The 17,238-nt window shown below is 33.0% G+C and overlaps 1 protein-coding gene and 1 long non-coding RNA gene across 5 annotated transcripts in view; both read left to right on the top strand.

Annotated features, from left to right (window-relative positions):
* The first annotated feature begins 8,346 nt into the window (after positions 1-8,346).
* On the top strand, positions 8,347-8,867 carry LOC117227260 (uncharacterized). Its single transcript, XR_004492029.2, has 2 exons — positions 8,347-8,488; positions 8,637-8,867. It is a non-coding gene; the product is annotated as an uncharacterized LOC117227260 (long non-coding RNA).
* Positions 8,868-10,198: 1,331 nt separating this feature from the next.
* Positions 10,199-17,238, top strand: part of Ipk1 (Inositol phosphate kinase 1) — a 319,504-nt gene continuing 312,464 nt past the window's right edge. For all 4 annotated transcript variants that reach the window (XM_076519491.1, XM_076519490.1, XM_076519492.1 and 1 more), the window contains exon 1: positions 10,199-10,466. The gene's annotated coding sequence lies outside the window, so the exon portion shown is untranslated. The remainder of the gene's footprint in view (positions 10,467-17,238) is intronic.

The raw sequence follows: 17,238 nt of genomic DNA, 5'->3' as shown, positions 1-17,238 counted from the left end.
TCATAATATAAAAAGGATTAACTGCCAATGTAAGAATTTCTAAACGTTTTTAATTGGACTAAATTTAGAGGAACAAGAAACAAATAGAGAACTGCAGAAATCGACGAGCGCAATGAAGAATGAGACTGACTCATTTAAATCCATAATTGCGAAGGAAAATTTGCATTGAAGTAAAATAGTGTAAACAAACTTACGATATTTATAAACATTCATTCATTTGTTATCGTGCGCATTCTTTGTTTGAGTTGTAATAAATAATGGTGATATTTCATTGTCAAAGTACTTCTGTTGTTACGGAAACGAGCAAAATAATCTTGGTTATCTTTTGGAACCGAATACTCCATAGTGCGTCGTCGGGCCAAGAATGCAGCAAAAAGTTCGTCGATACGATCGGAAACCGGCGAACCGATTATCCATTTCCTATTTCGCATCCGCGCCGGAAGCACAGAAGAAGTTGGTATTTTTCCGATCTGTTTATTGGGTACTTAACTAGGCGCATACGGAACGCAGTTTTTATAAATTTTCCATTTTCCGCGTCGTGGCGAAGCAAACAGAACCAGATTCCCTGATTATTATGCACCATATCGTGGGAGAGGTAGCCCCTCGAGATAATCCACGGTATACTGAACGTCAATTCGTTTACAAGATAGCGGCGAGAACGAATGCCAGTCATTTTACGACTGGCTGTTACTAATTGTTTGCAAAGAGGAACATGGGCAAATAAGTTTCCACATAAATCGACCGATGTTTAATGTTGTTCGAGAGATTTATTGTTAGTTGCACAGGGAAGGAAACACAAAGATTTCTTTGCATAAGAAGGTCTCGTCGACGATTTGAGTAGACTTGATTTGCAGTAGACGCGTAATACGATAACAATGAATTTTATTACAACAAAAGCTTGTATTTTAATCGCAAGTATGTTAACGATACAGCGATATAGTTTTCAACATGAAGGTGTCCAGAATATGTATTCAGACCTGGACAAATTTTGTTTGAAATGGAAATGAGAAATAACTATTAGTACTTCTTTTTATAAATAATACGATATTAATGTATTTTATTACAACGGAACCCTATACTTTAATTATGAGTACATTAACAATAATTATCGTGATTACCGTCTTCAACACGAAGCTGTCCAGAATTTGTATTCAGACCTGGGCAAATGTCATTTAAAACACTTCAAATAATTATTTGAAGTAGTTCATTTCGAATCGTTATTTTCAATGTTGTTATTTGAAAATAAAAATGATATCGATCCATCTGAAGTAATAGCGATTTCAAATAATGAATTATGTATCTCGTTATGCATTTATCTGAAATACGACGAAAGTAATAACCTGATAATAATATACAGCAAACAGATTTTATTTCAAGAAACCTTTAAATCAACTTGCTTTAAGCAAAACACTCTCTTCATGACGATATAAATCTTGGAATAATATGCAACAAAAATATTTTATTTTAAGAAATCTTTACAACAAAACTCTTTCCTTAAAAGATTAAGAGGTCTTCGTCTAAGCACATCTAATGTTGTCACGAAAGAATCTACTGGTGCAGAAGATGGAAAAGGGGTAATATTATCGAATAATCGGTTAACATTGTCAGATATTCAATCTCGTAGAAATGAGGACGTCAGTACAATCCAGACTCAGAGATGATAATTAGATCACCATATATTAGGTCTCCCGGAAAGTTCTATCTGATAATGTCATTGCAAATTTCAATAGATATGCACATATTCATTTGAGACATATATTTTTGAAAAATGTTGCTCACAAATTGTCATCACGCTGGCAAGAGGTCATAAGAGTAACAACGGAAATTATATTGTACAATAAATATTACTAAATTTATGAAAAATCTATTATTTCCTTTCAGAACTTTCCGGTAGACCTAATACAAACTTCCAAGAAGAATTTCGCAATTATTTCAAATAATTATAAAATAAAATAACATGTTACTCAATATAATATCTCAAATAATGTTATTTGAAAAGTGATCACAGGCATGGAAATAATTATGAAATGGAATAACATATTATTTGATATAATATTTCAAACATTGTTATTTCAAATGTGCCGTAGCCTATTTGCATTAAATATGATGTAAAATATGAAATATCTCAATTCTTGTATAACTTTCTTCTTTCACATTTAGACATGAAATACATTTATTAGTTGAATATAATTATCGTATTGGAGGTTGGTGCATGCTGGCACCCGGCCTCGAACATCAAAGCTAACAACCAGAGAAGATTGTAAAACGAAACACGAATTAGAGGGAACCCCTATTCCCTCGATCCATCGTCAACAGGTTGTCATCTCAGCAAGCATTCCGATCATAAAAACTCTTTGAAATCAGGAGTCTGCTCGGACTAACGAGATCCGAGGTGATCTAGGCTAGTGGGGCACGCGTAGAACTCTGCAAAAGCTGATAGTTAATCCTATTAAGAGGACGAAGTTTCGAATAGCTCGCGATTGGCATCCGTCGATCAGCGGAAAAACGACATTCCAACGCGCATCGAATTATCGAATGGCAATCATAATGATAGAGCAACGATTCCGGAGCCGGATTTCATCGCGGAGAGAATTAATACGATACGGATATCGTTACGAGGAAACAATGATTGAAATAGTCGTCTTACAGTGGTCTGAGAAACAATAATTTATGGCCAAAATTCAATTTTTCAACATTCATATTTGAACAAAATTTTTTGTTCTATGTATTGACAATTCCTTCGAAGTTCGAAATCGAGAATATTAACAACCTCGTATAACTCTGTGATTAAATACAGCGCTATAAAGACAAAAATATGAAATTTAGATTGAAACTAATTTAATGAACAAAATATCAATGAGCTGGTATATAGTGTATGATATTTTTATACGTCAATTAGTTAACTTTTTATAACCATTTAAAGTTGATCTTTTGCGATAAACACATATCTGTACGCTACATTTTAGATGATAGTTCCTCGTTTTTGAATCAATAAAATTTGTTCAATTCATAATCAATATGTATTCTACGAGGAGGGGTTTCAGAAACAACGAATAACTTCGATATTTTGTACGATTTTCGCTTATAAAACATTGAAAAACAAAGCAAAAACTTGAATTTATATACTCTTTTGTTTTGTAATTACCTATAGAAAAAATTCCCAACCTTTACCTATTTCTTAACGTCTCAAAGTGATGTCCCCCCTTAAACCTTAAAATATCGCTAGAACAATTGAACCTATCTTTCTGCAGATCTCGAGTTATCGCATTCGCCGAGTGCCGGAGAGCTTCATAAATCGTCGATAAGATAGACTGATTGGAAACGGCCGTCGATACGCGGTCGTTATTGAATTATGTGTATCGTCGTTGCATCACGGCTACGCATCGAACAGCAGATCTCGAGAAGCTGAAAAACGGCCACGCCTCGTTTGAAATTCACGGACCGCGGGCTCATTAGAAAACCCTGTTTCCTTTATTGCAAGGATCCTCGTGCATTATGCAAAGAACGCCGCGGCTTGCTCACCCGCGCAACTTTATCCGTCGCATATCTGCATGCTATCGGGCCGGAAAACGTTTCGTCGGACTCCGCCGCGCTTACATCGTTTGACGAGGATTCTGATCGATGCCGCTTATCTAAGTTTTTCTTCTGAAACGTGGCAACCAAACACAAGCAAATCTATCTTCGAGACACCCGGAAAATATGACGGAAATAAGTTGCACAACAGAATTGCATAAAATCAGTTTCGAAAGTAATGTTATTAAACTGCCGACACTTATCACTTGAAACATTTGTGAGCGACCATCGGGATGCGAATCTTTTTACAAAAAGGCAATTCTAAAGTCAGCCATTAAAAGAGGATGTACTTTTTCGCTGCATAATTTTTTCTGAAAATCTGCTGATCTTTTCACATGTTTACATTTTTTGTCATTCTAATGATCACGATGCACTACGGAAAATTACCTATAGTATCCGCCATCACTTGTTTACTGTCTATCAAGATCGTTAAAATATTTCATTAAAAGCAGCGTAGTAAAATTATAGAGTCTCTGATTATTATATACAGTGTACATAACAGGGAGAAAAAATTGTTCGAAGAATATTTCGGATAATAGAATGAACATTTTTTCACGTTAAATTTCATGTATTCAATCAGAAACATAAATTTTTAACTGAAGGAGGCATTATTTCTTCGAAATGATTCTACTGTTAACAAACAGAGGCTTCACATATTTGAAAGAAAGACTTAAATTCTTAATGTACAGAAAACAAAATGAACAGTTTATTTACGTACAGTGACTCGCATTAATATTCGGACACGATATTGTTAGAAGAATTATTGCTCCTTTTTAATGTTTATGATAGTATTATTGAATCAATTGTTTTCTGATATAATAAAGCACTTCTTAAAGTAAGTAGAAACATAAATTTTGTTAAGCGATAAACAACATTACATTACATTAATTTTATATAAAATGAAAATCTTTTTAATCATGTTATCATAATATTAATATTTTGTCGGTTGATCCTTTTGTTTTATTACTTCATGTAATCGCTTGGGCATGTTACAGATGATTTTATTTAAATACTCCAGCGAAATCCGTTTCCATTCGTCTTACACTGTCCGACAAAATAAAACTTTTTTTCTGGGTTCCTATAGCCACTATGAAATTCTTGTAGAGCTTCACTCCCTGAACAAGAATCCGAAAACCAAATTGCTCCATCACCCTCAGTTTTTTAAATGAACGAACTTTTGTAAAAACCCAAAATTTTCGACAAAAATGAGGTATTGCATGAAAAGTACAAACGTAAGAAAGTTCTAATCGGTGTTAAAAGATAGAGGAGAGTTTCCCGAATATAGTGGCATTCAATTTATTAATTGTTTTTGGTCCTAAATAGCAATAAATTAATGTCAAAGTTTAAAAAAGTGTCGACGTGAGCAGTTTCTGCGCAATATTTTTGTATTTTTACGAAAAGTTTTTTGTTCAGCACGAAAACTCTACCCAGGATCGGATTCTGTAGACATTTCTGAAGAAGAAACTGCCCGGTAGAAGTATCAGAACAGTGTACATTTTGAGTAGGTCGAGAAAATGTTCGTCGGCAACATGTACACGATGATTTGCCGCCATGTGCTTCGCTGCTCACTTCTCTCTGTCCGGTAGGGCCGAAGGTATAGGTAATCAACACCGATGGAGGGATCCAATGGGGCACCCACTTAGTGTGTGAGACGTGCCATTTCTTTTAGTACTTCAATGTGCTGTCTTCTTTTACATATTGTTATGGATAATAATCATCAAACTGTGAATCATAAATTAAAAATGGAAAAATAATAAAAGAAAAATAATGAACAAAAAATATTCATTTTATTCTGAATTTGTTCGAATTACAAGTATATCATGTATACAGTTATCATTTATATTCTAACGATAATACGATCATGAATAAATAATCATTAATCTTGAAACATATCGTTAAATATATATTTAAATATTTATTTAATTATATGGCGTAGAAGTCAAAATTATACTAGTGTTAGAATACTTTCGTTACCAACTCCAAATACTCTGGTGTGATTTTTTTTGTGAAATATATCACAGTTTGGTGATTATTATCCACGGAAATATGTAAAAAAAAAAACAGAACATTGAAGTACTAAAAAAAATTCAAATATTATTTACGAAAAGTGGGTGCCCCATTGGACCCCTCCATCGGTGTTTATTACGCGTAGCTCCGACCCTGTCGGACAGAGAGAAGCGAGCAGCGAACCTCATGGCGGCAAAACGTCGTGTACATGTTGCCGTCGAACATTTTCTCGATCTACTCGAAATGTATAACGTACCGACACTTTTACCGGGCTGTTTCTTCTTCAGAAATGTCTACAGAATCCGATCCTGGGTAGAGTTTACGTGCTGAACAAAAAACTTTTCGTAAAAATACAAAAATATTGCGGAGAAACTGCTCACGTCGACACTTTTTTAAACTTTGACATCAATTTATTGCTATTTAGGACCAAAAACAATTAATAAATTGAATGCCACTATATTCGGGAAACTCTCCTCTATCTTTTAACACCGATTAGAACTTTCTTACGTTTGTACTTTTCATGCAATACCTCATTTTTGTCGAAAATTTTGGGTTTTTACAAAAGTTCGTTCATTTAAAAAACTGAGGGTGATGGAGCAATTCGGTTTTCGGATTCTTGTTCAGGGAGTGAAGCTCTACAAGAATTTCATAGTGGCTATAGGAACTCAAAAATCGCGTGTCGGACAGTGTTATCTTAGACTTAACTCAGACTCGATAATAAACAACTTTTTATTAATGATTTTTATCGTAGAAAATTTTAGAATAACTGTGATTTTTGGTTCGTGTGGCTAACACTTGTCATGGTATATTATATTTCAGTATAGCTATGCTAAAAGTGCCTAACGTCAGGATCGAGCTTCACGATGATGAAGGAAAATCTGCTACTCCCACATAGTCTGTGCAATTCTGGTTTGAGTCCGAACGATGTTGTTCTTTGTTCAAAGATAAGAAATCTGTTACGACGTCAACATTCCAAAACAGGCATAATCCATAAAGAAGCAACGGAAGTTCCGAGCGGATGGAAATTCCTAGAAATGTTGATAACCATCGTCGAATCGCTGGGAATGATAGGTACATTCTCGGAACACGTGCTTTGATGAAAATTACGTTTGATCATAATTATCGTTAATAACAAACGATTTAGGAATGAAACGTTTTTACTGCTTTTGAAACGTGAAGATTTTCACGGATGTGCACGTTATCCGATCCACGACCCCGTAATCGTAATAGAATCGCAGACATTTCCGACGAACGCGGAATTACGCAATACCATCAGCAAAGAGCAATTTGAACAACTGCATATTTTGCGTTTTTTCACACAGGAAACACTTGTTCATGGATAGATGATTAAATACTAATGGTCTTAGTCAAAACAAGAGCAGATCCTTTTCCTCTGTTTTCCTATGCGAGGATTTAATCTTCTGCGTGATTGCTATTTTTACGATGGTATCCTAGAATGTAGAAATCTTCCATAAACGATGTAGCAATGTGCAAAATAAATTTTGTTTTTGAATGAATTTATCGATATCACATGCGTAGACTGTTACTTTTTTTAATGGAATCTTCATGAAGACTTCATTGTCGTCAGCAGTTCCTTGACGACAATAACAATTTATTAGGTAATATCAATACAACAGTATTTCTCATTATCGATAATAGTTACTGTAATTACGGACATACGTGAAGTATAAAAGCAAAGTAAAGGGAAGGTTGCGTCAGTTTTTCTTTTTGTTTACGCACTACAGCAAGAATTCTGTAATTAAAAAATAGTTACGCAGAATATTTACGAGATTTATGTAGGATGCTTTCATTATTATGTACGTAGAACTACAATAACTGTTTGTTTCTTTTTTATAAATTGAAGAGATCAGTTGAAATTATATTATTATTATATTATTATATTATTATTATATTATTATATTATTATATTATTATATTATTATTATATTATTATATTATTATATTATTATATTATTATTATATTATTATTATATTATTATATTATTATATATAAATATTATCAACGATTATATGTATAAACTTTTCGGTAAAGGATAGAAGAACTTAAAATTTGAAAAATTTCTACAGAGTGTGTAGTGATTTTCAATATATTTGTAATTAACTGTTCTGATGTGTAATTAACATTGTCATTGTCTTTAATATATCAATATCTTATTATAAGACATTCGTCATCGATCATAGATTATGAAAAATATTTATTTACATTTACACATTTCGTTTGTCTACTAACTCGCTTTATAGTACATAACATTTTTTTCTTATTTCTGAGAAGAGGCCGCTCAAATCAGTCTCTTGGAGGTATCAGTTTCTCGAGGTAGAAATAGAACTAGCCACAGACTTAAGATACTTTAGGGATCTTATGTGATCTGTGACCTAGCCCTCAATGTAATTTTGTGTCAATTGCCATTATTGCAATTTAATACTTTATAAAATTTTCACTTGATGCCATATGAAACATAATTTTTAAATTAATTAAATTGCTGTTCATATTTCCACCTTTATCGTTTGAATATGTACGCCCAATGAATTTATGGCTTCGAAATTCTAGTTCGTGTTGTAATTCAAATGAGGTATACAGATTACTCGATACTCACTATGATTGTTAAATTTCTGAAATATATCGGTAATTCCTTATGTAAGTTTCAATTTCTACCAAGGACAATTAAATGTCGCTACTGGTGTTTTCATACTAGTGTCGTGAAAAAATCACTAATTTTTGCTATGTCGATATGTCAGATTGTGCGACGCAAAATCACAGACGATATGTAGGAGCAGACTGGGCACCAATGCATTATTTTGTCACCCGAAAATGGAGCTCCAGAAATCCCATTACTATAATATTTCCGCGTCGCGCTCGTCGTTATCAATATTTCAGAAATTTAAGCTTGTCAGTATGTATTCTATATACAGTTCTATAATACATGTGTATATCTGTCTACTACTGCATGTCTACATGTCTACTTCTGCACGATTTGCTTACTCCCTAAGCTGGTGCCCATATATCCCCATCATTTTATTGTGCATCCAATTTGCAGTAGACTCTATCTCAGCAGTGAATCGTCAACCAGTGAGAGCAAAGAAAATTTCTACATTGACCTTTGCTAATAGATCAAGCTGCGACCTGGAGTACAGACTACAGACTTTGTCTCCACGATTCGTCGAGCTGGAAAGTCTGGAACTCATGCGAGAACATGATTTTTAGTATTTGAACACTGACTTTTAGAGCTGTCAACGCTATGAAATAAAAACGAAATTTCTGTGTTGCAGTCTTATGTAGTTCACTAATTGACTGTTCTATTTAGGCAGAGGGCGCCTCTCGTTTATAACAATGTCGATATTTCAGAACATATTACACACAGCCCCATATGTTATCCAATCTACTCAGATATCTCCTCCGTGACGAAACCGTACATTGTGATTGGTTTAATTCTATAATTCCTATGATTATTTCCATAGACGATTAGTTAAGAAACCTTTTATTAAAGAAGTATTGGAAGAAAGGTCTATGATTTCTGTAATCAATTCCCACAATTGATAGATATAAAGTTTGATAAAATTAAGTAAGATGCAAATATTTATAATCGAATATTATAAATAATTACTATACATAAATAATTGTAATAGTAGAGATTAAATATAAAATTAAAGATTGAGAAGACAATGTAAACACGAGAGTATAGTTAAAAATGTATAGATATGGTTAATATAAACACAAACTATAGCACTTACACATTATCTTGTATTTATATATGTATATGAAAGTGGATATCAAATTTATTATTGTAAATTTGTATTGCTTGTAGCTTATGACAGTTAATATTTATTGTAATTCATCATTATATTCTCATATAGTAAGAGTTTCTAAACTTCAATTGTATAATTTTGTACTGAATGATTTGACATATACAAATGGTTCATTTAAATAACGATAAATCTGTTCCTTGAACAATTTAAAAATACATTTTTATAATACTTATTCAAAACGTCTTCAATATGATATGGCAACAGACTCAAATATACTAAATAATACTTAAACTTAATTATAGAAACATCTAAAACATACTTTAAAGTAAAAAAATACTTTAAATGTTTTTTATAAATATATTTATGCATTAATAGTCACAGTAATATGTTTAATATTGATATATGTGTTATATTTAACATTGTATATGTAAACGTACATAATAATAACGTCTCGTCACTATTAATAACGTAACTTGATATCTCATGTATTCACAATATTCAATTTGAAATCAATGCTGGCAATAAAGCAATGGCGGCTGTATGCAATCCCGCTCATGTGCATCCAGTGTTATGCAACATGTAACGTACATTATCATCTGATATATTAGGCTTTCATATTAAATTTATCCGAAGAATAATTTTGTGATGTATCTTGAAACATTTATAGATCATAAATGTTATGGAATGGGTGAAATATATTTTTATTATTTTTAGCATAATGTGCTTTATTTTCCCGCGTACTAAGAAAACCTTCGCAATGATTGGCTTGCAGTTTTGAAATCGACCAATAGTATTGAAGATCAGGCGTGTGACGTATCGTTTAAAACACCGAGTATATCAAGTTGTAACCGTGGTCGCCATGCCATGCGACTGTCTCGGGTCTAAGAATTTTGTTTCCGAATATGTCGTTGGAAAAGTGTGTTCAAAATCGTTGTCCTTCTCACAGAGAAAAATATGTACGAAGTGATAATATTGTGATAGTGAGTGTATATTTATTATGAAACAACAAGTGATGTTTTCTTGGAAATTGAAACCTTGAACCTGCACCCTGTCGGTTAGAGGTTGGATACGGTAGTTGCAGTTTGAAACTGACAATGCATTCTACACGTGAGCACACGCAAGTAAGTTATCATTTTTTCATTAGCTATAGGTGCTCCAACCTTTAGATGATTTTCCATAAACATTTTCCAAAAAAAAGAATAATTTTTTTTGTCATAAGTCTCGTGTCAAGAACACGTCGACCGGTTATGCTTGCAGCGCTCCTTCCGTTCATTTTCAGCTTTCAATTCTCTGTCACTTGCTGCACCCTCGCGGCGATATTTGAATGTCTTATCCAAGTGACTAAAGTTCTTCCATACCGACAGTAACCTTAACTGTTTTAGAGATTAAACATTAATTTTGTCTTAAAACAATCGGATTTGAATTGAAACATGTTTTTAAGTATTTATTACATTATTCGTGAAAAAAATATGTATTTTAAAATTATATAGTACTAAAAAAATAGCTAGACTGCAGATTTTTTGCACTTTTGTCAGATCGAATAGAGTGATATGTACGATTAAGGTTTTAATGATGACTAATTTGATTTCCTTCTTTATTAAGTAAAAGCATTCATTGCAACACGATATTTTCGTTTCACTTCTCTCTTTATGAATTGATTCTTGAACTTGTTAGAGACTGTAAGAAATTGAAATTTATTAGATTTTATCTTTCTATTTAATTAGTATGTTCATCATCATTATTTGTATCAATACGAAAATGCAACTTTATAATGGTTGTTTTATTTTACGGAAATATATTTTTCGCTTTTATATTGTTATTTATTGAACCATATAACATTAACAATAGTGTAGCCTAATAAGCGTAACATAATAAATGTAGCATTGTTAACAGTGGTTTTAGTAATATTTTAAAGTAATATTTTTGGTAAAATTACATCAAAGATTCAGATAATTAGATAAATCAGGCAATCAGTGTTTCGATATGGAAAGCTGAACTGTAATATATGCATTTTCATTATTATTACGGTAAGAGAAGCAAGGGTCACTTTTGTCACAAGATCTACGTGCATACAAACCAGTTTGACAAAAGGGGACTCTTGTTTCATTGTTGCACAGTGTAAAGTATCACTTTCATGTGCAGCTGTCTCGTGCATGGCAAGCAAAGAGACCAATGTACTCAGGTTTTTGTGTCCTGCATACACAATATGTCTACATTACATGCAGAGTAGCCAAAAGTCGAATGTTTAACATGACTTTTCAACTACATTCAAAGAAATATACTGAAAGAAATTTGTTTTAACATTTCTTAAAAGTTGAATTATGGAAAATGTATTTATGTGTAAATGACCGCGTTACGTGTTATTATGAATGTGTAAAATGTAATAAACCATTTTATTGAAGATTAATCGCAATTCTGGTCCTTATTTTTAAAAAACTTCGTAGCTTTTTACGACTTCATTTTTTATAACCTCAATAATTTATATCATGTATTATATATAATATATATTATCATTATATTATTATTATTATATTTATAATTATTATATATATCATATATTATAAACCCCAATAATTTATATCAAATTTCATGAATGATCACAATCAAAGAACATAATTTTATAAGGTTGAATGCATCCTGTTGTAAATTGATACATGAATATTTAAGTTATTATGATTATTCATAACTCAGTATTATCACATGATTAATCACTTAACAGGAATACTTACGGTTGCTTTCTTAGAACAATCTACATACATGACAGTGTGTTACACGCAACAAAAGTTTATCGTTTACTAATATTATACTAGAACAGGAGTATGTGATTGTGTATTATGAGTATTCCAAAAATTTTTGTGTTGAGAACAGATAGTATTTTGATAATAATCTATAATATATCGATCAAAAGACATTGATACGTATAATAATGCAAGAATAACACTAACTTTTTTTAATGAAAATGGATAGTTAATCTTTATATATATATAGATAAATTAGAAATATTTATATATTTTAAACCATAGTTTCACACACATAAAAACGGGAATTTCGGCTGGAAACATTTTAATGGTTGTTTACTGTTATCATCTCCTACACGCGAACCGAGTCACGTTCGAAATATCGCGTATCTTGATTTCTAACACGCCTTCAGTTCTCAAACATTGTTCCGTATGTGAAACTGGGTGTGGTAATCGTCTGTTTAGATTTTTAAGATGGAGACGCCTTTTTGCGTGTACGGTATTGACAAAACTCTGACTTACGGTGAGGCAATAGACGGCAAAAGTTTCTCTCGGGAGCATTCTAAAAGATATATAAAAATCTGCGCGTTTTCTCGCGTTGGTGATTTTTCTTAGCCATTCCGAACGATCTTGCTGCAGAGGCGCACAACTTCATCCTCTTGGAATAACACCTGGTGAGATTTACGATGGAGACTTTACCTGAGGAAAATCGCATTCGTTCGGAAGGCTGGACGCCGATGTTTTCACAGAGACTTTTCTTTCAGGTATCGACGCAAATTTTTTCCCCTCTTCTTCTTCATCCTTCCGCATTTGAAAGTCGAGTGCTGTAACCACCTGCCCTACTCGCGTAAAAGGGAAAAAGACAACCTCAGCGGACAGGTTTTACCTGCGGCGGTTCTACCTGGTTTGGAGCCCGAAGGCATACCTGCTAACACAGAGTTTCAGAAAATTTTCTTTCCGACCAGCTGCAACCTTAGGCGTCCCTAATTTTACATCCTCTGTTACGTATGGCATCTTTGAAAACTCTTGACTATCCACTTTCTACGTTTAGGCTCAATTTTACCCGAAACGAAACACTGATTTTATGGTTGCTTGAGCATTTATTAAAGACGAGCGTATCTTCGGTTCTCCACTCGTTATATTATACACAATCTCAGAAGGAAATGGATGCTGTATTCTGCGGATTTCATGCATTTATAGTAACAATGAAAAGAAACTGAGAATGTCGATGTCTTAGTTTCAACTTATGAAAATTATTTAAGACAGAAAAGATTTGCGCTTGGCTCCTATGTTTTGCAATTGATGCAAACATTTATTATTTTGCATAAAGATCTAGAGTCTAGTGATGATAAATACTTCAAACGTTACTGTTGTACAATTCTTTTTTGCAAAATTATAACAGTTCGAATATCAAAAGAAGTTCGACAATTTGTCACAAATAGAAAGCCCAGTATGCAAGTATTGGTAAGTAATTGCCGATTTGTTCAATGAAATAAAAGTTTTTTTTTACTTGGAACGAAGTTTAATCGGTAATGTATTTTCCATTTTGTTCGATGACCTTTTGCCATCTTTCTGACAACTTGAAAATTCCACGCTCGTAGAAAGTCTGGTCCTTTTCGGCCAAAAACTGAGTTAAGTGAGATTTTACAGCGTCATCATCGTTAAAAATTTTACCACGAAGGGAGTTGTCCAGGGATCGAAATAAGTGGTAATCCGATGGCGCGAGATCAGGGCTATATGGTGGGTGTAACATCAATTCCCAACCAATATTCATCAATTTTTGCCGAGTGGACAAAGACGTGTGCGGCCCAGCATTGTCCTGGTGGAAAATGCCACCTTTACGATTGACCAATTCTGGTCGCTTTTCCTTGACCGCTGCATTCAATTTGTCCAGTTGCTAACATTCACGGATAGTAAAAAATAACATAATAATAATAATAATATTAATAATAATAATAATTTTATAATATAACATTTACGGATATCATAAAAATGGGAGTGAGAGACATCTATAACTGAAATCGGCAATTACTAAGTTGCCAACCCAATATTTAGTACAGTCATTTTATATCGTTTGATTGATTTACAATATTTTTAATCGGTACTAATGAAACGATGTGAGCCTTGTGCCTTTTCCAAATACGTAACAATGTTTCAATTAGCATGACAAAGAATTCGGATGCTTTTTAATACTGCAAACGATGAAGATGACGATATAGGTTGCCAAAATGGTTTCAACATCGCTTGAGTTTCTAAATTGTCAAAATATATTCATTTTTATATTGTCACGTCCATCTACGGGTTTGATCGTTTCATTAACCTTTACAGGTAGTGGAAAAGTCAACATTAAATTTGAGGATGTGCATAATGGTAGACGTTTGATTTGTCGTCACGATTATGCGTTACAGCTTCGACTTTCCGAACCTTCAATATCTGAGATCTTTATTATCCAATCATACAAATATATCAATCTAAAGTCATCCACGCAGTCATTGCACTAATCGGTAAAGATTTCATCTAATAACAAAGTAGCTACTCTATCATTCGACCATTCGTGTTTCCACGATCAATTCGGATAACCGAGATTCTAGTGTATTCGTGAAAGTCTCGGGTTTGTGCTTAAAACGTCTCATGGATAAGATTGGTCTGGGAATCCTTCAGTTCTACAAAGTTCATCTTATCCGGTAGCATATGCAGAATGGCCGGACGCTGAAACTTTAAGAGATATGCCTGTATCGTCGTCTCGCTTTAAGACATTTTCCCGTGTCCAGATCCGCTCCTGGGAGCGAGGCAGCTTCTCCCACTCCTTGGTCTGGGTGACTACAGTATACAAACGCTGTAACGTCGACGTTGCCTTGCGCACGTGATATAAATACGATACAAAGCATACAAGCATTTAAGTCCATCGTAGGGGGATAGTGGCAAGGATTTCGACTCGTTGACAGAGCATCGCCTTAATGAACTCCGTACGGTAGATCATAATTACTCGAATAACTTCGGAATAGCTAAAAATATCAGGTGACATTCCAGTCAGACAGAAACTTGATTATGGAGCCTGCAGAAACAGTCAATCACTATTGTCGTCCTTAATTAAATTGTTCTAACCAATATCTCTGATCATTCGAGAACTGAAGTTTTAAATTAATAATATCGTTCTTAAATAAGTGAAAGCAAATAAATGCTTCAGAAAATTTCTAGAGGATCCTATAAAATTTTCTACACATGTACTTTACTGAATATCTATCATAAAATTAAGGCATGGAATACTATCGATTAGTAAAATGGCGAACACCTTCATCTCCAGCATGGCTGCTGAATTCACCTGAAATGTATGGGACATTTCAATATTTACCGAGCAATCTACAAATACGCTCATACATAAGAATTCAAATATCAGGACCGTGAACACATTGATAACTAAACTGAGAATTTTTATGCAAAATAAAAAAATTTTTATTAAATTAAATTAATAATTTTTTTTTAAAAATTAGCTGCAGGAGTTACGTATACACTTATTTCTTTTCGTCATACTTCATACTTTAAACTCTTTAAATGTTTTCACTGTTTTATATTTTTACATGAAATCCGCAGTCTATTGATAACGAAACACGAATATTACGAATAAACAGCACATATTCTGTTTTTTTCCTCTAAAGCTCGCGCGATTCTTCTAGCTCTGGAAGAAATCAAAAAGAAAACCCATGTCCCTTCGTAAGAACACCGAGTGAATCAGACAACAAAAGTACGCGAAATTCGTGCTAAGATCAGTCATATACAGAAAAAGAACATTTTACGTGGGTATATCATATACACCCACATAAAAATGCTTTAGAAGGCAACGCGAATTTAAATCCACTACACACAAAACACAACAGGTTTGATGCTTACAATTTCCTAAAAATATTTTATTTAACTTCATTAAAAAGTCTTTCCAGAGTGCATCTTGACGATAGATCAGAAATAAATTTTATAGACCACGAAAGTGAAGTTTTTAAAAAATATTTCCGTGCCAAAAACAGAAAGAACGAAAAAGGAAACTGCCACGTAGCGTGACGGTATTTTCTTTATTCTCGTTCTAGTGCTTTTTTTTTATTGGGAAGCGTGTGAGCGAATAGAGGATCACGAAAAAATGCGCACGGTTGGTTTTTGGACGTTCACAAAATTCGATACATGAACTACTGGTATTCTTTTATTCTCAAAAAAGAATGAATAAAAAAATGGAACAGATTGTGCAATATTGTCATTGAAATAAGAAAATTGTCAATTTCACGACAATTTTACATTCCTACTTGTTTCTAATTCGGAGAAATAAACGTGTACGTGTTATTTTATCTCTGCTTTTGTACATTGAATTTCGATTAAGAAAATTGCAGTTTCGGAAAAACAAAATCCCCTTAGAAGCTTTGATTATCGAGGATTATCTTTTACGTATATATTTTTAAAGCTTTAAAGATTAAGAAAGTATGTTGTATAGGGAAATTCAATTTTTAACATTTAACAGCTAGAATAATACTTTCTCATTAGCTCATGGTTCGCTAGTAACACGGAGTATGCGAGATATTATCAGAAAATTACAACATTGTATATTATAACTGATAACAGTAGCACACGAAGTTGTTATCTCTCCATCACAAGCTTTTCTAAAAATAGGAAAGGGTCAATCTTTCGTAGCCTGTTATTAAAGATCTTCGATAAAAGACAGTTTTTTCCCATTATTATTGGACAATGTTACATAAAATATTTAATCCTTAGTGCTGCAAAGGATTGTAGTTTTTAAGATTACAGCTTGCATTAAAATTATCTTAGAAATCGGTTGAGTTATTTAATTATACAGTTAAGGAAGTATTAAATTAAATATGAATATACATAGGAATACATAGGTTAGCAATCTTTAATATAACATTAATGGGATCAGGCACATACGAAATAAAAGAAGACAATCTCGAAATAAAGAACGAAGGAGTTAATATTTCTCCTCTAATACTTTTTTATTGTAGTCAGCACTGAAAGAGTTAATAATAACGCGTACATTAGATAGCTTCCAATGACACCAAGTAGGACTAGAATTGTTCTTCATCCTTTTTTTATATCATGTTCGAAACAAAAGTATCCTTTTCAAAAGTTGAAATGGAAAGGGAATTTTATGTAATTATAT

This window comes from Megalopta genalis, chromosome 3, assembly GCF_051020955.1.
Source record: "Megalopta genalis isolate 19385.01 chromosome 3, iyMegGena1_principal, whole genome shotgun sequence".
NCBI lineage: Eukaryota > Metazoa > Arthropoda > Insecta > Hymenoptera > Halictidae > Megalopta > Megalopta genalis.
This window is presented reverse-complemented; position numbering and strand designations above follow the sequence as displayed.